Source organism: Lonchura striata, chromosome 5 (assembly GCF_050655825.1).
Source record: "Lonchura striata isolate lonStrDom1 chromosome 5, ASM5065582v1, whole genome shotgun sequence".
NCBI lineage: Eukaryota > Metazoa > Chordata > Aves > Passeriformes > Estrildidae > Lonchura > Lonchura striata.
The window spans coordinates 59,870,099-59,892,885 of NC_140707.1; the positions used below are offsets into that span (position 1 = coordinate 59,870,099).

The 22,787-nt window shown below is 39.6% G+C and overlaps 1 long non-coding RNA gene across 1 annotated transcript in view; it reads right to left on the minus strand.

Annotated features, from left to right (window-relative positions):
* LOC146767397 (uncharacterized) overlaps positions 1–15,073 on the minus strand; it is a 28,325-nt gene extending 13,252 nt beyond the window's left edge. Inside the window, exon 1 of the long non-coding RNA XR_014955747.1 lies at positions 6,602–15,073. This is a non-coding gene — a long non-coding RNA (uncharacterized LOC146767397). The remainder of the gene's footprint in view (positions 1–6,601) is intronic.
* Between the last annotated feature and the right edge of the window lie 7,714 nt (positions 15,074–22,787).

Consider the following 22,787-nt stretch of genomic DNA (forward strand, 5'->3'; position numbering starts at 1 on the left):
TTTGCAAATTAATTCTGAAGTCAGTGGGTAGGTATTCTATAGGGTTTTGTTTAATAGAAAGCACAGTGGATTACCAGAGCTAGTTTTGCAGTTAGCATAAGTAACAAGGGCTACACCAGTCTGGATGAGACTGTGCTTATATTCATTTTGTCTTCCTCACCTGTTTATGCTATACAAAAAATTGACACTAAATGTTAAATAAATAAATAAATTTTATAAATTATCCATTTCATAGTCATTAACATTTATCAGTTGATATAAATTTTTCTCATCAGGAGCAGCTTCTGGGATGGCTTCTGAGCAAAATTCTTTGGCAGCTTGAAAAAGGCAAGCAAAAACCTGAAGATGGGACACAATTTAAAACAGCAAGGAAGCAAAATATTTGGAGAAAAATGGAAAAAATATTTTTTTCTCCATGGAGTAGAAAGAGGCAACTCTTTATAATTTTGTCTTTCCAGCTGTAACTACTCCAACTATTTTCTGACACCATAAATTACACACAAGGTATGAATGCTTTGGCATTAAAACAACTGATCCAGATCAGACAGAATGATAGAATCCTAGGATGATTTCTGGACCTTAAAGCACATCTCATTCATTTTCATTTCTCAGGTTCTTCACTGAAAGATATTCCAACTTGTTGATCCTTTTAAAAGTTCTCCCTTAGAGAGGACTTTCAAGAACCATTTTTATATTGAGGTTTAGAAACCTGGCAATGTTCTAAATTCCAAAAATGGAAATGAAAGTTTATTATTAAATGTGGATGCACCTTCATGCAGTTGGATATCCTGCCTGGTGTCCTCTATACCCTGAAGCACTTAAACAGCACTACTCCCCATAACTGCCAAAGGGGGGGAGCAGCTGCTGACGGCCCAGGAATCCAAACACAGCAGAGAAGTTGGGCTACACTCCAGTGCAGTTGCAGAAGTGAAGTGGGGACTTGTGTCTGTCAGTATGTCACTCGCAGAAAATAAAAAGACATTTCTCTGCAGTTTTATTTCCCACATGATCAAGATGCATACAGAGATATTTCTTGAAGTAATCTCTTGAATAAAAGTAAACATACTTTTTTTACCATATTTTGTCTGTTTTCAATAGTCAAGGAATTTGAGGATACCTTAAGACCACCAGTCTTGATTTCCATGCTCACCATGTCAGTTATATAAATACCACTTGGGGTGTCCCATGGAGAATTGCCACATCTGTCCTAGAACCAATTGTCCAGATCCATTCTCAGCCCAGCCAGCCATAGCAGGACTATAAGGTTTCAAGGGTAAGTACTTTGTCCTTGTAATCCATCCAAATTATTATAATAATTAATTATCCAAAACCAAATTAAGCAAGTAAGAACAAAGGTAAATCCCAACAGAAGTGTGGCATTCTTCCCACTCAAAGAAGATCCAAGTTTGAAATGGAACTCGTGGCTATTGTGAGCAAGCCAGCCTGTGTAGGTGTCACATGTGGCACACACATCTGGTTTGGGGGTTCCTCCATGCAGTGACTCTGAAGCATCTGAGATGTGTCAGCCTGGGAGGCAGAAGGAGAATGTCTGGCTGCAAGCTTCAGTATGTGGGAGCTGGCACAGGCCCTGCCATGCCTGGCTGCCTATTGTCTCACCAGGAGCTCTGCTGCTGCTGCTGAAGATTCTCAAGCAGATAATTACTAGAGTTTTAATTAACCAAGTGTCTGACTGTTCCAGTTGAATAGAGGAGAAATTGTTTGTCCAAAGAAGCTTGGGTAGGATGTTTTCAAGGATTAATACACCTGATAAAATAGCTGACACTTAACACGCCCACAGGCTTTCATTCATTCGATATTTATAATAACACACACTGGGTTGGGCTTAGAAAAGTTATTTGGAAGGAGAAAAGCAAATAGAGAACAAGGATGACTTGTATCAACCCAGAAAAAAGAAAAAATACATGTCAAAAAAATCAGCTGACCTTTTAGTTTAACTTTTGGTGTCAGAAATATTTTGCAAACATTTTCACAGATGGAGGACTGGGCAGATTTCTCATGTAATTAATTTAGAAACTATTCCTTTAAACATTCCCATTTTGCAACAAAAACTACAACATAAATACCCTTTCATTTAACTTGAAAACAAAATGAATAAGGCATGCATATGAAAATACAGCTTGAAATTTATTTACAATAAGCATAAAAATTTTAAAGACCACCACCAGTAATCCTTAGTTTCTTCATGAGTCCCCCAGAGGTTTTTTGTCTCCTGCTGTCTCCCACTTATTGCAGAAAAGTCAGTAAACACCACTCTTAACACAGCAAGTAGAACTGCTGCATCAAAGCAGCTGGAAGCTGATTTTCCAGGACTGCAATTTCACATGCAAGTGCTTTCCTTAGTAGTCCAAAAGTAGAATCTGAAATCCAGGTCATATTTCATAACAACGTAGACACCAGTTATCCCAGTTTGGTGAGAAGTCAGAACTTTTACATGTGACCAAAACTGCCAATAGTTCCCTGTTCTTCAGGTTCTATGAGAAAATGCAAACAGATCAATTAGGAGGAAAACCCCTTTGGAAATTTAAACTTTTAGGACTAAAATATTTTTCTTTCATTTTTCTTTCTCTCCTCAAATGGGAACTAAATGTCATGTTAGGATTATTGAGGCATAGAGGACACTCACAAAATAAGAGTAGACTGCCTTTCAGTTTCAGTGGCCTTTGGATCCTGAGGAATCAGGACAGCCCCCACCCCCTCAGAGCCATCACTTACCTGCTTCATGTCACTGGGCAGGTAGAGCTGTGGTCAGCTCTTCTTCCCTTGTCCCATTCTCAGCACTCTCCTTCACAAGAGAGAGAGTTCTCCTTTGTATTTTGCATGTAGTATAAGGTTTAAATTATTCAAGAGATGAGCAACAAGCAAAAGCTTGTTTTTCTCCTTCACGTCAACACACATACTCTCTCTTGCTTTTTTCCCCTGCACACACCTTTCACATCTATTAGCCATAAATATTTAATATTCACAGTGTGCTACAGAAAAATCTTTTCATGAGGTTGTTAACCATCACTTTAATGCCATTCTGGAAAATAAACTTGATTTAGAACTGTATGTTTTCTCAAAATCTATCTTTTATGAGACTTCCCCACCAAACAGATCTGCTTATTAGAAGTTATGGTTCTTGCATGAGTTGTATTTTCTGTATAGCATTAAAGTATGGGGAAGGGTGTAGACTTCCATTATTCACTGAAAAATCAACAGTGACTTAAAAGCCAACACAAAACCTTAATGGAAAATACCCTGAAGTCCTAGTACACCAGTGGATTTGAAGGCTTCAGCACTTTTCTTATCTTAGACACAAAAACTTGTTGCAGCCTGGGGCAGGTCAGGGAATTGGAAGTCCAGGATTAGTACTCAGTCCTGTACCAGTGCTTGACTGACCTCCCTCCTCCTAAAACATTTCAGGACAGCATATACATGAACAAAGGCACAGGGAGGATGTACTCAGATTGTCTGATCCATTACATTCTTCCTCACCTCTGCAGCCAACAGAGCAGTGGTACCCCGGAGTGCAGAGGGTGAGATCCCAATCACAGGGATCCCGAGCACAGGGCCAGGCTCTCACCCACTTTAAACTGCTGCTGAAGATCTTCATTTCTGCAGCTTCCATAGCCAGCTCCCATAGTTACATACTGGCAGAAGAAGGGAGGGAATTGGAGAGGTGTTGTGACAGAAATGAAGCTTCATTTTTTGAAATGTCATGTATTAAACACTCCTAAATTTCCTTCTCTTTGCCCTTTCTGGAAGACATCCTTCCCTTTCCCCCCAGCTGCAGATCCCTTGGAGCTATTTCAATTGTCAAACAGGACAGGTGCCGACAGAGGAACAGGGCATGAGAGGATGGATATAGAAGAAGAACCAAAAGGTAGAAGAGTGGAAACTAAAGGACAGATGGAGCTCCAACAGAAGACTCACAGTAGATAGGATGAGGGAAGGAGAACAGAGTTAGAGGACATGGGATGTGAACAGGTTAGAAAAGGAGTGGAGTACAGAGAAGAAAATCAAGGCTGGCAGGAAAAGGAAGGGAATCAGCCTCTGCATTACAAGTTTTTGTGTGTGGGCTTTCCCCCTTGATTCTTGCACTAAGCATCAAGCAACACAACAGAAGACACAGTGAAGCTGGTTAGTAATTCTGGCTATGACTGAGTCTCTCTGTTACTATCCTCCTTTCCATCCCTTTCCTTCCCAGTGGGCTGTGCAGGCAAATGCTGACAAACAATCCTATCAAGGCCAACTCCATCTTCATGTCAGCCCTTCTGCTTCATTACCTCTCAGCCCTCTTGTCCCTCCAGAAGTATCACATCACCAACTGTTGAGGACTGAAGTTCCCAAGCTGTCATCTTGTCTTTACTCAGCTGACATTCAGTAAAAAACCCTCGTGTACTCAGAGTTGATGCTTATTTGGCAAGAGATTAGAATAAAAATCTATTATCAGACTAATAGAGATTTCTTTGTCGAAGTGACTGGTGAAGATTGCAGCTGCTTATCACTCACACTGTTGTGGGCTTCAGGCATTGTAAAGCACACAGAAAACAGGCTGGGTTTGTTTCTGTTTTAGAAACAAATACACCTAATGCTATTTCCTCTGAGGTCAGAACACTTCCATAACAGCACCACAGACAACAATGGGAATTTTGCTGGAAGTTTTGCCCTCACCCTTTTTAGCTACAAAATATTTTAATATATTTTGTGACTCTTACGATACACTACTAAAAATCTTCAGGTTGAAACATCCATTCAGTTGTGCTGGAGGTGCAGATGTATGCATGGAAACTTAATCAAGTTTAATCGAGTTCATTGTTCCCCCCATAAAGCAACAGCAAAAAGCCCAGCAGCAAAACTTTATGCAGTGGCCAATGGGGATTTGGAGATGTGCACCATAAGAAGGAGCATTACTGATTCCAATATCTTGAGGGAAATCAGAGGACAGCTTCATAGCAAAATCCCTAATTGTAATTTAGCTTCCCTAATTCATTTCACCATTAATAAGAAGACAATTTTTAACGTACAGCTTTTAAAATATACTTGTAAATACAGAAAGATAACAAAATAGATAACATTAAGCTTTTTGTCAGAGCATTCTAGATGCACTTTCAGTCTTTCAGTGATGATTTGCTATGGTCATCTGTTATTAAATAAAAACCTGTGCTTAACCTTTAAATGTCATCAGCATGGATCAGTTTGTTACTGGCATATGGCATCACTCCCCCTTTCCTTATCTGGTGATTAGTTCAACTGTCTTTAGTGCTAAATGAGTTATTTTCTCAGCAAGATGCAACAGGGCAGGCAAACCTCTTACAACTAACCACCAGCTCAGTGGAATCATCAGTGCATTCTTCATGTGGCTTCCCACATGGTCCCTTCTCTTTTGCTAAGAGCAGCTGACAAACTGCAGTGGGATTTTCCATGAAAATTCAACCAAAATTTGTGAATTAAAAATATTTTTAAGGAAGCAATAATCAGCATCTCTTTCATCCCATTTATACTTACTCCCTACTTTGCATTTCCATTTCAAGTAATTCCCGTCTTTCTGAAAGTTACCATATGGTAAAACTATAAAAAATTTTTCCAATTCCATTGCAATTTTTTCCCATAATGAGAAAGCACTGGAAAATTAGTCAAATGAAAAGGTTGGCATGAAACTTGATTTTACTGGACTGAAGCTTTCAGGGTTAATGGTCTCCTCTGACCTCTGGGAAACCACAGTGCTGTGATGTACTGTGGGAGTTGTATGGTAACATGCCAGTAGGTACCAGACCTTCTAATGGGAAACCCCAATTTGAAACAAAAAAACTCAAAGAAATTAACATATATTAAAAAAAAAAAAAAAAAAAAAAAAAAAAGGGAAATTAGGCAAAAGGATTGTCAGTCTGCCAACAGTCTTACCACAGTAAGAGGGGAAAGCCTCAACAGTTCCTTGCATACAAAGTACATCCATCCATCAGATCCATGCAAAAGCAGAGAAAGAAGCTGGATATATTCTTTACTGTAAATAGTAAATTAAAGCCAAATTAATTACAATGTGGTTTGTTCCTTTATCATCTTGAACTATGATGTGCCAAGGCACAGAGTCTTTGGGAATAATAATCAAGTAACAACACTAAAGCCTTAGCAATTTGCTCCTTACCACCTGTTCTTCAATGTAATGGAGAATTACTAGCCGGTATGGAAAGGGCTGAAGAATCTAACATATTGTGGAAATTCAATTTAACACTTGCTCTATATTTTTCTCTGGTGCTGCTGATGTTTGTGGTGTTTCTCCTAGGCTTGCAGTCACACTATTAGTCTGCTGTTAGTGCAAGGTCAGTCCTTACCTCCTTCTCAGCATCACGTCTGCTTTGGAAAAACTCAAGTTCAACAAAAAGAAGGAAAATGAAATGTTTATACATCCCTCACAGGGACACAGACAGCCCTCATCTGAGCTCACAGATACACAGCCACACTCCAGTTGAAGTCTGCAGCCTGAGATGAAACACCCTCACAGCACATGCTGTTGGAGGAGAAACTGGTCTGCATCATCCTTTGTTATTCACCTCTGATCAGGCCAAGGCCAGCTCTGGACACAGGCAAAGTAAGCACTTACCTCAGGCAGTGGAGCAGCAATGCTGCTGATGTGCATTTGCTTCCAGCTGAATTGCAAAAAGGCTGGACGCTGCCTTCAGCAGCTCAAAGATGCAGAAGCATAAGAAGAAGGATACTGCTAGTAGACCCAGTTGCTCCTGTAAAAATCAGCAGCTGCCACCCTCTTCTGTCCTGACCAGAGTCTTTGGTGTAGTGACATTCAGTTCTGCCTACCCTGCTGAGACAGGTCTGGGGTCTGGGGCTCTGGGAAAATAAAAATCGTGGGACAATTATTCATCTAATGGCACAACCTGCTCACCAATGCCTGTTACACACATCCTGTGTTTGCTGTGGAGCTGAAGAATGGCGTTACTAGAAAAGTGTAGCCAAATCTCTGAAAGTTCCAGAACTGGGACATGATTTATAGTCTTGCTGCAAAAAACAACACTGTAAGAAGAGGGAGAATTCAGCTTCCATACTGAAAGTGTAAATGTCTGCTTTAAAACAAAACAAAACAGTAAAACCTAGAAGGATTAAATTAAAAATACCAGAACTCAACTGTAACGTTACTGTTGGATCTCTTTCAGCTTTCCTCAATTCTTTCCCCCATTCCTTCTGGCTTCTCTGCAATTCAGAGGAGCTGCACTCCCTTCCCAGCCTTACACTCACAGCCACCTGGGCTGCTGGCATCCAACTGTGCCAAGTTCACAAGGAAACAGGACCCTGAAGCATCATAATTTATTCATGTGAGAGACAACACTTAACCACCTCACACATAAATGAAGAGATTAAATGGAAAATTATTTGCAGAGCTCCATGGAGTAAAAGGTGAGATATTGCATACAAATTAAATTTTAGATATCATTTTTTATTGTTTGTACACTAGCAATTCCTTTTAATGTGTATTTCAAAGGCACTCCCTCAAAGCCCACCAAGATAATAAAAGAACTGCTACCCCATCCAGTCTCATAGTTTCTACTCTTTGTGGTTGTGAAGCTTTTTCCTTCCTGCTTACTGAGAATATTTTTGTTTGGATATTCATATTAAGTCAAGATGAAGCATTTGGCCGTGGCTGCTGCTTATCCCTCACTTGCTGCAATCACTTTTTTTCCCTTGCAGTACAGAAACCCATCCCATTTTAGTGCAAGGACAGTCAGAGCAATAAAAACAGGGAAAGGCAGACAAGCTCTCTACAGGAAAGAGACCACTGATCAGGAATGACAGATACAGACAAGGAATAGCAAACAGACTGAAAATTCATTGACTTAAACACTGAGCAGCAATCCTCAGCCCCTTCTTTGCTATCACACACCAGGAACTGTTTTCAATGCCTGCATCTAAGATCTTGCCATGCAGCCACCTGTAGGGACAAACTCTTTCCCTGGCCCCAGACCTTCAGCATATTTACAAACAATTTTTTTCATTTTTCCATGCAGATAGAAAAGAAGAAATTATAAACAGGATATGACAGTCCACAGGGATTCTGATTTTCTTTTCAGCAAGCACAGCACATTGCCTGGTGCCCATTTCTTGGGAAGTTGAGCCCTGGGAGTCAATTGTCCTGTATTCAACAGGTACCTGCACAGCACACCCAGTGCCAGAGCTACTCCAGCACACCTTCAATGGGGAAAAAAGTGTTTTGCCTTGTAACTCACTTGTCACTTCACCCTCTTCAGGACTTTCTGGCCTGAAGAATTCTGTCTCATTTCAAGCTCCAAAATCTTAGTAAGCTGGAAGATTACCAAAGACAGATATTGTCAGTAGAAGATGTGTGATTTATACCTACGAAATACCCATTCTTTTCTCGGAAGTTTAAATAATCTGTTGTTGCCTCAGCTGACCTGGTTATCAGCTGGAAGCCTGGCACAGAGCAGACCCCTCACTAATCCAAACCTTGCATAATCATAAGCAGCAAAAGTAGCTCCTGCCCTGAGGTTGCACAAGCCACCAGTGAGAGGAGCACAAATCCTAGAGCAGTCCTTTCCCAGCACCCAGCCATGTACAACTTAGGGGTTAAAAATTCCCAGACATTGCTGCTTTAGTCCTGAGAAGCATGTAGCTAAACATTCTGTTGACTGCAGCAAAAGGACTCCAGGTTAGGCATCTGCCATTCCCAGATGCTAGCAACAAGATGTATGTGATAAAGAAAAGCCCTGACAAGTGGACCCTGGCTACTTTCCATGCACTGCCTTCACTTTGTCACAGCTTCCCTTTCCTGGAGCTCCAAGCCTTCTAATCCTCCAGTCTCATCAGCATTGCTCTCTGTGGGAGCAGCGAGTCCATAAATTTAAATATTTTTTAATAGTAGTGCTTTGTCCAAACACTGAACACAACACTTCCCAGAATTCTAAGATCTGTATGGCTGAAGAGCATTTTTCGTCGCCTAATTTTTAATTCCCTTGGGAATACATCTCCAAAAACAGACATAAGGATTTCATCAAGCCCTATTAAGCAGCCTGAAGAAATCCCACATCAAGATTTCCATCTGAACCATGAATTTATACTTTTGGTGCAGCCATTTGGTGAAACTTTATAGATACTGAGGCTCTCACCCTGGTTCTCAGTAGACTCTCCCCACAGATGGACCAACTCCACACAAGCTCCTCCCTGCTAGGAATACTCTCCATGTCATCTTATAAATCCCTGTTGAGCACATGTGTGTGCACCCCTGGAGCTCTGGCAGGCTGAGCACACATGGATCAGGGCAGGGGCTGCTGGGCTGGAAACCAGCTCAGATTTCTGTGCCTGTGCCCGGAGCCTGAACCCAGCCTGCTCTCAGGGCGGGGATGCGCAGCAGGTCGGGATCACTTCACTGACTTGTGTTTGAGCTACTGCCTGCAGAGGGCTTGACATTTTGGAAATCCAGTTGTGGTTTTTTTTTGGTTTATGTTTTGGCTTGGCTTGGGGGTTTTTGATGCTATTTGATGCCTTCCAACAGCTACTCAGTTTTCAGCATAAGAAAGGTCTGGTGAGAAAGAAATAAACAAAAAAAGCACCCCGCTGAACTTACAGATAGCTTGTTGATGAAACACATGCTGATGCTGCCCCAAGATCAGCCTTACTCATTAATTTTTAGACCTCATAATAAAACTTAGACATTAAGGGATTTCCAATGTTTAGAAATACCCCAATTCTTGTGCCAAAACAAGGACAAAAAGAAAGGAACACAATGTCTAGCATGTGAAGTAAGCATTAACTTTACCATGAGGCATTCACTATTTGACAAGAAAATCCTGACAAGAAGATGAGTAAGGCAGAGATTAGGCTTTTCTAAGGAAAATGGAAGTATTTGTTTAGATCAGAACTGGGCACTGGAATCTGAAGATGAACTGGACAATTTCCAGAATGTAAGGGAACAGTCTGTTCCAGCAGTTGCTTCATCTCAGCAGATATGACTTGTGAAATAGAAGTTGGAATCCAAACTTCAAGCTGCTTCCAATCAATGATATATAGAACCAGACTAATGGGATCATTAGCATTCCCAGATTTATGCTGAGATTTATGGCAATTGGCATCACTGCTAGATATTGCTTTCTTCACTTAGTTACCTTGCTAGTTTAAAAGATGTCTGATGATAATTTAATGTGGCCTGGTAGTTCATCACAACAATTTCTTCATGGCCTGGTTTGCATAAATGCAAACCAAACTGAAGAATAAAGTAAAATACACACCTAGAAAAGGCACATTTAACATTGCATCACATTAAATCATTAACAGTATGACCAGAAATACTAGTTATATACATATATATATATATGTGTGTGTGTATTTTTATATTTGAGGTATATTTGTACATGGATTTACATGAATATGTACATAGATGTGCCTACAATTAAAAGGGTAAATAGCCAAATGATTGGGTAATATATGCATCTTTGGGCATCACAAGACATAATATGACATCCAAAAATTTTAACATTTCAATTAATTTCTTTGTCATTTCCAAGGCTCCTATTCTAGACCAGGACACTCGCTCATCTCCACCTATGAAGCCCCACCATGAAACATCCTAAAAGTATGTTCTCGGGACAGCTATTCCCCTCTAAGAGCTTTTGTCTTGTCTTTACATGGCATCAAGACAAAACCTCTGATTTTTCTATCTTGGAGGTCTTTTTAGCTAGCCTCTCCCAGTCTCCTTAAAATGATTAAAACCTTAATCCTATTTCTTCTACCTCACCATTTATTGTAAACATTTTGAACAACAGAGTATATAAAAAACAACCTGTTTATCTGGACTGCATATATCATAGAATTATATATTAAATCATCTTCAAACTCATGTCTAGAGATCATCTTACTTTATCACATTGCTCAGGACTTTGTCCAGCTTACTTTTTAAATTTATCATCATCATCTTGTGCTCCAGCCCCCTAACCATCTTATTGGCTCTCCATTAAGCTCTCTCAAGTTTCTGAACGTCTTCTCAATACCATGGAAATGCAACCAACACTCCAGATGCAGCTTCCAAGTGCTGGAATAAAGAGAATATCCCTGCATCTGGTGACTGTGCTGCACACACCCCGAGCCTGCTTTTTACATCCTCCCTTTCCAGTCTCTCCCAATTGTTTGGTACAATCACTCAAGACTTACTGTTTTACAGGAAACGCTTATTAAATAAGAAAAAAAAAATCTGATTTTATCTATCTGATCTGGGGCCCCAGAGACAGGAAGAGAAGGATGCTAAAAATAAACCCCCATGAATTAGAAAATAATAGGCAGACCTACCCTGCAGTTAATGAAAGCAGATTAAATTAATGGAGAAGTGTGGATATATTTCCATTTAACTCTGCACTAGAGATCACCCTCCTATTAACAGAATAGAAATTATTTTTTATTTATCACATTCTACTTGAAGAAAACTGGCAACAATAAAACCTCCAAAATAAGCAATAAAGCAGGGGAGAATAAGATGTTAAAGCCATTCAGTATCATTTCAGGCCTCTCAAGAAGGATTCTGTGCCTGAAGAAATTAAATTTTCTTACAGAACAGCAAGGTATCTTCAGCCCTTCCATCATGTGTTACCCAGATTCAACTGTTCCATAAATAAACATGTGGAGGCAAGGAGAAGAAAAACAAAGTGAATACAGGAATCTAAATTCCTCCTGAAATCTTTTGCATGGTCACTAGTAGTTCCAAGCTCATCAGACACAACAGCCAGACAGATACAAAAATTCTGATAAAATCCCATAAACATTCTGATTATGAAAAGAAATTGCTGTAGGACCATCAGTAACTTATATCAGCTAAAGCCCAGTTCTGTTTGGACCCTTTGTTTTCATAGAAATCTAAACCATTTCTTCCTGTGTAGCTGTGCTTTGCTTCAGCATTTGATGAACACACAGAGGCTTGTACTGGAGATAAAAATTTTTTAGCTTTTCATAGAATCATGGGACAATTTGGAAGGGACCTTTGAAGGACAGCTGATCCAAGCCCACTGCAAGGAGCAGGGGCTTCTTCAACCAGAGCAAGATTCTCCAAGCCCTGCTCACAGACCTTGTGCATATCACTTCTTTTTCTCTTATGTGCTTTTAGATCACCTAGGCAAGGATGGTAGAGAGGGAAAAACAGAAACCAAGCTGTCCAGGAAGGTACATTTCCATCCAGCAACATAAAGGCACAGTATAGCCTCTAGAAGATAGGCTCAGTTATCCATATTTTAATATTTACATGCGGTAATGATGGAGCAAGTCAACCTCAGATTTGCACAGCAGAGAAGAAGGTTGTGTCTGCACTAATTTGGAAATAACCATGCCCCTGATTTAAGTGTACAAGTAACAATCTTGACTCTGATTAACTCCTTGTGTCAGAAAAGTAAAGAAAGGGGGCTCATGAACAAAGAGTAGATGACTTTCCAGATGCTTCCTAAGCAGAGTTTTATTTTTACTACTGCTATTAATTTCCTGAGTTCTATTAAGTGGCACTTGGAAAATATCATGGACAATTTTAATTTGTTAAAGTAAGTATATTCTGTTGTTATTTATTTATGCACCTTCTTCAGACAGTATTAAAATAGCTGAGAAATCAGCCTGCTAATTTATCACTTTTTCTGAAATTTGTTCTAGTCAGAGCACTTATTTGTTTTGCTCACTAACCACAAGTATTTCTAGGTCCTGTGGTTGTCCAAATGGGTACAAGAAGCTTTTAGAAATTTACAGAACTGTGAGGCAGAGGTTAACCCATTCTCTCTAAAACAAGATCAATCTTTTAAAAACAGATATTAATAAAACGCCAAAAATTAGCATAACCCTTGAGCTGCTTTACACCAAATAGGATGTGCCTGTGTACATTCAGAGACAGCACATGAACACAGGAAGTCTTGCCCAACCTTCTTTTCTGTGGTGGCTGTTGCATCACATTTACAACCTGGGTCAGGGAAAGATTTTATGTTTTCACAGTGAGCAGAGACTTGACTGGGATTAACACCCCAAGTACCAATAGAGGAGATAGGCTGAATGTAAATACATGATTTTTCCAAAACATGAGGACTTGGCACAGTTTTTGTTTTCTCAGTTTGATATAGTCTTCAAGAGGGAAGATAATTTCTTAGTCCAAAGCTTTCCATGCAACTATTTGCTCAAGAAATTTTTGTTTGTAATATTCAGGTGTTTCTGAAAATATATCCTTTGCTCCACAGTGTACCTTTTCTAAACAGAGCTTTCAGCAATTTCAATTATTTTTCATAAGGACTATGTTCCCTGTTCAGGGTTCAAATAGGAAGGAATGATTCCACCTTTTTCACTTCCTCCCTGCACATTAAAGATATGCTCCATCACCACTACCCCACCAAGGGCAGTTTCCTCATTTGCTGTTCCATGAAGTCAGGACAAAACTGGCTGCATCCTGTAAATCTACACTTCTCCCCATAACCAAAGGTGAGAGCTGATTCGCCTTCCACCAACAGGAACTGTTGCATTACACCTTAGGGATTAATTTGCCATTACTCCTCCGGTATATATCAAATCTGATGCTCTCTGCCAATGTATTAATAAGCCCATTACAGTGGTTTAAAGAAACAAGAAAAGAAATCAACTACTAAAAAAAATGAAGGAAATTCATTTATACCAATTCCTTTTTTTCCGTTCTCTAGAGCATTTTCAGACCACTCTGTCTTTTTGCTGTATACATCCCTTGGCCAAGACTCTTGTACAACAGCATTGGGAAAATGTGTTCTCTTTCACATTGGCTGAAAAGTGAAAAGATTATGATTTTTTTCTTCTATTTTTATAGCAAATGGATTTCCATTTTGCTTCCAGCAAACAACTTCCAAATAAGCAAAGTAAGACTGAAAAGTGGGAAAATAGTTACTTTGTATAAATGTGGGTTTTTTTGTATTTTATGATATGTCCAGATTCCCACCTCCTTCCACAGGCTCTGTTTCAACCAGGAGAAAGGAGAACAAATGGGTTTTAAACTTCTCCAAAGATATAAAGACACTAAACCAGCACTTTTAGTGACACTTTCAGATTATGTCTATTCTCAAGGCAAGTGCCATACACAAGCTTATTTTAATGTATCAACATTTAAAAAACACTATCGATTTAAAAATCATCCTGATGGTATAAAATGATGATTTTTTTTTTCTCATATTAGCATAAAACCTAGGTCTTGTAATTTTCAGTGTTGGGAGACACGGTCATCCTGGTCAACTTTTTCATGGCAAGATTCTGACACACTCTGAAGTCTCTCCCCAGCTGAGAGCAGGCTTGGGTCCTGTTTAGCAGTTGGTTGTGCTATCTTCCTTCTTGTAAATTCTTCTTACTGGCCCCTCAGGATGGGGATCAAGAAGCTTTAGTCCCTTATCCCAGGGAACTGTGGCAATGTCTTGCTCCTGAGGGACAGGTACGTGGCACACTCAGTCTCTCCAGCCCAAAGGACCTCAGGCATTTCTTCATTCTTTTACTTTCACAAAAGGTCTCTTGCTTACACTTAGTTCAAACATTTGTATAAAAGCAGGTTTAGTGAAGGAAAATTAGCTTTTTTTTCCATTTTCCTGAAAATTTTAAAGAGTGGAAGAACACAGAGCAGTTCTACAAGGAGGTATGAGGATGTAATTAACCTGGGAGAGAAGCAGAAATGCGAAACTTAACTTAAAACTTGTGGTGTTGACAACTCTTGTCCTGGTTTCATGATTATTAGCATTTGCCTGAAAGCCTTGGGTCCTGGAAATAAGAGGAAAATATACACAAACTTAAAATTTCTTAAGGAAAAAAAGTTTCTAACTTCCCTGGAGAAAGACCATATCTAAGTCAGATTTTATGATGTAAAGTTCAGAAGTGAAAAACTTGGAGACAAACAGAAAAGATGTCACTTATTGTTTTAATCCAGATCTGTGACAGTTGTATTTGACAACACCATTTTTGGGTGAGGACAAGCCACCGTAGGTACATGGCCTGTGTGGAGGGAGGAGGCCCATTTTGGATGTGTTCCCTCTTCTCACTGCCATAAGAAACAGCCAGAACAGGCTACCATGGGCCTAAGTCAAATGAATTAATTCCTTGGTATTATGAATTTAGTACAGTAGCTCTTTCAAATAAATCTTGATAAAGTGAGTAAATACCACAGTAGCTTTGAAGATCAGGATACCAAGGCAAAAAGAGCTCAGCATGCTAAGGAAGTGCAAAGCTATGCCTATACTCATAAAAAGCAGCAGAGAAATTTTTGAACTGGAAAAAAAACTAACCTAAAATGTCAGCCTACTTCATGGTAATTTATTCAGGATGAGTCACACAGAGCTCTTAGGGAGGGGGAAGTGGAATCCCCTTCTAAGTTTAGGGTCCATAAACAGGCCCGTTGATTTTTATTACTATTTTTTCCTCTCACATTAGATTTGTTTGCAGTCACATTGGTGAACCACACGTTTCCTTATTTAGTCTTCTTTTATTTCTTAGTTTGCTGAGCTGCCCAAGATGGTTGTAGCTGAGCAAACTAGAAAAAAATCAAAAAAGCACAACCAAATAAAAAAACAACTCCTCCTCCTCTCACACAAAAAGGAAAAAAAAAGTGGTTAAAAAGAGTTAAAATGAGTAAGAGACAGAGTGTGAATTCTTAAATCTGTGTATTGTTTCATGAGCAGTGAAATTGTATCAATTGAATGTTTAAGAGCTAAGATATGGCATATAAACCAGATTCATAGTTGCCACCATAATGTTATTTAAAGGCCTCTGGGAGAAGCAGTCCTAGGGAATGAGCAAATTGCTTTCTAGAGGTCAGTATGAGCTACATTGGCTGAAGATTTTTAATAGTGTATCCTGTTAATTCTCATTTCCATGGCTACATTAGCTTCAGGCCAGATGCTGTAAAGGGGGCACCTTAAGTTTCAAAAAGGATCTCAAGGGCATAGTTACTAGTAAAAGCAGGAAATGTCCTTTCTCCTACTGTTAGAACAATAGTTTCAGGACCTGTAGAATGGTGTTTTGTCTTTTCAAGCTGAGGACTTTCCCCACAGAACTAATCCAGCTGACTTCAGCAAAAGAAGTAGATGAAAATCTCAACTCCTGGGTATCAAAAGAGGATACCTCCTCTCTTCCAGGGAGATTGTACAAGATTTTACTTGAAAAGCCTGAGCTGGCGGATGCCAGGAGCCAGGAAACATGGGGGCTGAAAGCACTCTCTACCTTCTGCAATCAGAGCTGAAAAGTTGCAAATTTGACTTCCATTGCAATTCTGATCAGATAATTTAGATGTTTCTCTTCCTCTCTAAATGCGGCTTCAAAGGAATGGGCTGGTTTTCAAGGCAAATAGTTTCTGATTATGCATTGGAAAAGCAGGATTTCAGCTCCTAGAAACTTGTGGAAGATAATGAATTGAGGAAACAGAATTACTCATTAGCAGCTGTAGACTTAGAACAGCAATTTTCATTACGTTTATTTGTCTCACTCCCTCCTTTTGTGCTACTGCCTTACTTTTCAAGGCATACATGAATGAGGGCAGTGAAAGAAGATATGAGACAAAGAAACAAGCCCCAAAATTTGAGTTGTCCATGCCAAATAACAGGGACTAGAATTAAAACAGAAAGGAAAAGGGAAATGTGCTTATCTATTATTATAATTAATTGGCCTCATGTATGACTAGAGCAACTGCTATACATCTTTACAGCAGTAAAGGAAATTTTCATTTGATTTCTCCCACCATCTGCCAGTATTCCAGGTCAGAGAGGAATGATGTCTCACTGCACTGTGACCATGTGCCCTGTGAATAAAATCATAGGGAGGCCTGGTAAAGAGATGTGGGGTCTAGAGAGGCTGGCTAGTCTGGAAGAAAAATGAACTGGTTTAACTATATAGCAGCCAAATACAAAACAATTCTAGGCAATTTATTCAAAAGACATAAACAGCAAGAAGAAAGAGAAAGTTATGATCTCAAACAACTCTGAAGTAATAGAATGATACAAGTATTTTTGCATATACACTGTAGAACCACCAAACCCGAGATTTGTTGTGTTGGTGAGCAGTTCTCTTCCCATGGCAAGAGAATGATGATCCACATACTTGGTTTCAGCTGGCCAGTATTTGATAGTCAGGAGACTTTACACAGCTAATTTGCTGCAGTTGGCCTGATTTCTTTGCTTCCTTCTTCCAGCTATGCAGAGCAGACCAAAGAGCAAGATTGCATCTTCATACTCCTCCCACCTGGATGAGCTGCCCTCTGTGCCAGCCTGTGCTGACCATCCACAGCTGATCTAGAGTCCCTTTTGCAGCTTTTCACCCAATTACTTTCAGATGGGTTTGCTGGGTTTTCAGTGGACTAAGGGACCAAGTTACTTCCATTAAAATTGGCAGTGCCTTAACAATGGTAAGAACAGAAATCTGGCTTTGTGTCAAGTGAGGACATCCTCCTTGTGGCCACTCAGTGGTTTTGTTCATGAGCCTATTAATTTTTTCCAGACTAAGGTGACTTATATTAAATACAGGATCAAGCCAAATATTCAGTATTTACCTTTCTAAGATCTAACTGTGGCTATTAAATACTCATTAACACAACTTTAGTGATGGTTTAAGATTCTGTACCAAATTAATTGTTTCTAATACCAAGACCACAAGGTCCTTAACAGGGCTTCTGGATGGACCCCCAGCAGTCACAAATGGTAAGGTGATAAGGTTGTTTAAACCTGAAAGACTGCCCTGATTCTTGTGCTTAGGTCCCTCTGAAGAGAGAAGCACTGGACAGTTTCTGTGCCCAGGGAGAGCCTTCTGAAGTCTGAGAGTAAATTCTTGCCTCTCTTCCCCTGCCTGTTTTCCTCTGTGTGTGATAACTGGCTGGTAAAGAAGGGAGCTTCAGATGTCTTCTCACATTACAAGTGCTGCACTTGAAAATGCTGCAACGGGCAAACAATGAGAGCTTAGCATTACTTGGGGATAAGCAAGAAAGATGATTGCAGTTGAATATAGTCAAATTTGAAATGTCAGTGAATAGTATTCAGCCTAGAGGGGAAAGAAAGCTGCTCCTAATGGAAATCAGTGGAGTGAAATTCCCATCACACTGAGCAGAGATACAGGACAGAAAACAGAGGTTAACAGGGAGCACAAAGCAACTGTGAAATATAATTGCATTTAATCACACCAAAGTGAGTTTAATTAGACCAGTTAACTGCTCAATTTTACTTCACATTCCTTTGAACATAAGATCTAGTACTGGAAATGAGTGACTAAATTTTTACATTGTGTCTTGGACTTTTGCCATTCCTTTGTTAAGGGGAAGAGGGAGAGGGAAATTGAATTTCTCTCCTCAAATGGAATGAAGCCACGACCACTAAACCAGCAGTTATTGAGAATAACTAGATGGTAGAAGGCTGGCGAATAGACCTTTACAGAATAAGCAGCTTTGCAAGGGAGAAATATTCTGATATCTATGTGAATCCCACTACTTTGTGGGAAAACAACCTCATTAATCACAGGCCTGCCAAAGACAGGATAATGAGCAGGACACCTGTGTGAGCGATCTAATGTGAGTGGGGAAAATCACAGTTCCCACTGCACAGAGCTCAAAGACTAGAGATGAGCAAAGTACTGGGCAAGAAGAGGTGCAGGCTGAAGTAGCCATAATTTTCACTTTTTTTCTATATATTTTCAGGATTGGGAGTGGGTCTAGAATGTACCCTCCTCAATTAATTTGGGATGTTTTGAGTGTAAGGTGGGGAGGAAGGTGAAGGACTTCCTTTCTTGAAACTGGTCTTAGAAGGCAAGACATGAGAGGAAAGTCTATAAGACTGGGAAATGTGTGTGTTTGTGTAAATGTGTTGGAAAATAGGTGTGCTCTTCCTTGTTTGACTCTTTTCTACTTTTTTTTTTAAGATACATTTTTCTGATTTTGGATTTGTCATACTAGTTCACTTGATAGAAGCATGAGGTGAAACCACTTAACAAGCTTATCAAATAAATTAAAAATTTCCACTTACCCAGGATTGCTCAAGGATGCTAATATTTGTAACTGTGTTTTAAGAGTTTTCATGTGGGAGTTCTGGCTCCATCATTTGTTTTCTTGACTTGGGCTTTTATTGCAGTGAGTAATTTAAAAGCTGTTCTTGTGTATCTCTCTATTTCTGGACTTGCATTTAAAGTTCCTGTAATTAAGAGCTGAAATCACATGTGCATGTAGTAGAAATTCACATTAATTTACATACAGAGCTGGAGTTACACGGGGTGTGTGTGTGAAGATTTACTACAAGGCATTTCCCTGCTTTCTCTTTTGAAGAGTATAAGGCAAACAAATCACAGTGGGAAAACTGATTTTGGACTTTGAACAAAGCATGTACTAAAGTTCTTTTCTGGTTTTAATTCTCTATTCAGACACAAAACATAGTTTCCTTCTAGAAAGATGGAATCAGTTTAAGTCATTGATACTGAATTCATTGGAAAGGAAAAGAAATTAATTAATACTATATTCTACCTTAAAGAAAGATACTTGTCTGGCTTTGCAGACATTTAAAATATTGATAAAAAAATGCATTTCAAAGTCTTGATTATTTTATTGCTCTCCTTTCTCATGCAACAATTGAACCCTAGCTAACAAGGTTTTTGAAGGAGGGTTCATTTGTTGACAAGACCTATTCATGAGTGTGTTGTCACAATAGACTGTTACAGCATGACTGTAATTCAAAGAAGTACATAACTGGTGGTTTGACTTGCTGACAGTCTGATAAGTATTGTTTGCTATTCCTGAGTTTAATCTTGCTGTTTAGCTGTTCTCCGACCTATTGTGTAAAATAGGGATTTTCTGCTGGAAACCCTTAGTAAGACCTATTAGTGTCCCATTTGTTACAGCATAGTTTGCTCAGCAGTTTGGCCTCCAAGGAATCTGTACCTTGAGTAGTTCACTGAAGAGTGAATTCACTCCTAAAGTGAAGCCAAAACATTTTCACACTGGCACAGCAATTTCTCCTGTTCCATGGCAGGGCTTGATTCCCTGGTGTGTGCACATGGGGTGGGAGAGCCTGCAAACAGCATTGCTCTGGTGGTACATGGTACTGAGCAAAATATTCATAGTGTGGTATAAATACAAAAAAATCTCTGATTTGGAGCCAAGCAGTGAATTTATGTCTGTTTAAGTTTATCCTCCACATTCAAGCCAGTATATTTAGTAGAGTAAGCAACTGAATCATAAGTAATTGAGATGCAACAATCTACAGCAATAGAACTTGGAAATTAAATTTTCATTTAGGCTGCATTAAGGTGCAATCAAACCTTTAGATAAGATGCTGTCTGTAAGGTGGTAGAAGCAAAAATGTGACAGCTACATATGCTACATCATAACCAGAACTCGAGGCTACTGAAGTTGTCTAAAGTTGAAGTCTAGATGATTGCATCACTGTGCTTGGCTTTACTTTTGAGTGAAACAGAAAAGTACTAATGTTCAGTGCTGTGCAGAAGCTTACTGTAAGAAGTCAGGATGACCTGATGTCCAAATAGCTCATACCCTCAAGAGGCATTGACTTATTTTCTTTTTGAGGTTTTATTTTAGACTGAGAATTGTTTCTAAAGGCTGAAAAGATTGTATTTTATCTCTTATTATTTGGTATAAACTGCAAGTAAATTGTATATGTCCCAGCACTGCAGTACAAATGCTTTCAACTTACTGTCTGGTTTGTGGTTCTTTTATTTGGCTGGTTTGTTGGGGGTGTTTTTGTGGGCATGCTTTTAGGATTTTTTTATTTGGTATGTTTTTTTCATTTCCTTTCTTACCCTTCTAAAGTAAATTGAATAGAAGTGGAGGCATTGTTTGTTTCTGTGTATTTATATGATGGTGCCCTGGTTCAGCTCAGTTTATGCAAAAAAAAAAAAAAGGTAATTTTTTTGTTTAACTATTTAACTTAGAATATATAAGTTCTTTGTGTAGCACTAATTCCAAGCAGCATCTGAATATGGCATCTCTGGATGCAGTGGAAATACTTGACACTTGCAGGCATAGAAAGAAATGGGTGTTGTGGTTGCTGACTTGATGAGAAAGGTGGTACATAGACTGGTCACATTACTAACAACATGAAATATTGCCACAGGCTCTTCATAATCTTCCTGGACATCCATTACCATTACAGACAGATGTTGCAAATTTGCAGGTCCTGATTAAAATAAAAGGCTATTCTTTTGATTTCAAGTAGTTTTTGGTTTTAAGTCGTTGCTAATTTAAGTGACCCTACAAGCCAAGAGCACCACCTGGTACAATGACAGGTCACCCTCAGGGCCTGGGGGCTCACATGGCCTAGAAAGCAAATGGGAGTGTGCAATTCATCCTCTCCAGGTATAACTATCCACTGATATGTTCTGAGACTCAGAAAATTGATTTGCAATTCAGTCTCTCACTGCTTGCATCTAAACTACTTGGGATTGTTTTCATGGGATATGAAGACCTGCAAAACTTCACTTCTATTTTTGAGCACAAGGCTTTGAGAAATATGAAATTTTAGCTCTTGGAGGTGAACTAGAAGAGATTTTAGATTATCTACCCTAGGCTCAGAAACATGAAACCTTCTACAGACAGAAATAGCAAATGCATTTTACTTCGACTCTTTCCAAATTCATTCAAAATACAAACAAATCTTTGCTTATTTCCTTACTTTTGAATGGATTTCCAAATTCATTCAAAATTCCTACTTCTTGATACAAATCCTCCTCAGCTGTTCTCCCACCCACCTTCCATCAGCAAGTAACCCAGACAAAAGAGGCACCTCAAGCACCTGGCTCGTGTTTCCAGGTGTGCAATTCCAGCTCCCCCGGAGACAGCACCTGCAGCAGAGAACTCAGGAACACAGCAAGGAGAGCCCTGCACGGAAAGGAAAAATTAACAGGAGCCCCCACAGAAGCTGCAAAGTTTAAAATGAGGGATTCCTGAGAAACTGATCTTTTCTGTACGACCACTGATGAGATAAAAATTGCCTGCCCTGAAAAGTACTAAAAACTAACTGCAAGCAGGGAGAAAACTGGAGCAGTGGAAGCAAGAGGGCACTCAGGAATTTAGCTGCAGCTCTCCCTTCTCCTTGGCTTGCTAAGCAGGCTCCTCAAGGTCTTGCCCTAAGAAGAGGCATCATCAGTTAAGAGACAAGGCCAAGGAGCTGAGGCAGCTGTTCAGAGCCCCAGGCACAGCCCGGAGCTGGCATGGCCCGAGCACGGCCCAGCACGGCTGCCACTGTCCCAGGAAGCTGCTCGTGTCCAGCTGCTGCTTTATCCCAAGTCTCACTTCTGAAAAGTGAACATTAACTTCAGTGAAACTGGGTCTTAAACTCATGCTTTTTCTATAGCAACCACTGCTCTATGCCTTAGAAATCCAAGGTGAGCTTTGGTGCCTGCCCACAGGCTGGTGCATTTCATTACTTTACATTGACAATACGTCTCTGAGGAATATTTACATTAGTATTGTTAATGATATCCAGGTGTGCGACCAAATCTGCACTTCCAGCTGTGAGTTAGTGCTAAGCACACAATGTTTCAGCCTCAAAGGAGCAAATTATGTCCCCTTAGAAAATCTACATTTTGTTTATCCAGTGATACAGCAGTAATAATTTCTGAGATAAATGTTTTGGTACAACTTTGAGTGCCTCAAAGTTTTAGCCTAAGGAACAAGAGCTCTGGGACAGAATTTACAGCTTTGGCTTGTTCCAGTTTGTAACTACTTGCATGGAGGTCGAATGGAAAAGGCAAAACAATGCAAAACAAGTCCCTGACATGTTTGAATAGCACAAGACACAACCAGCTAGCATAGGCACTATTGTAGATTT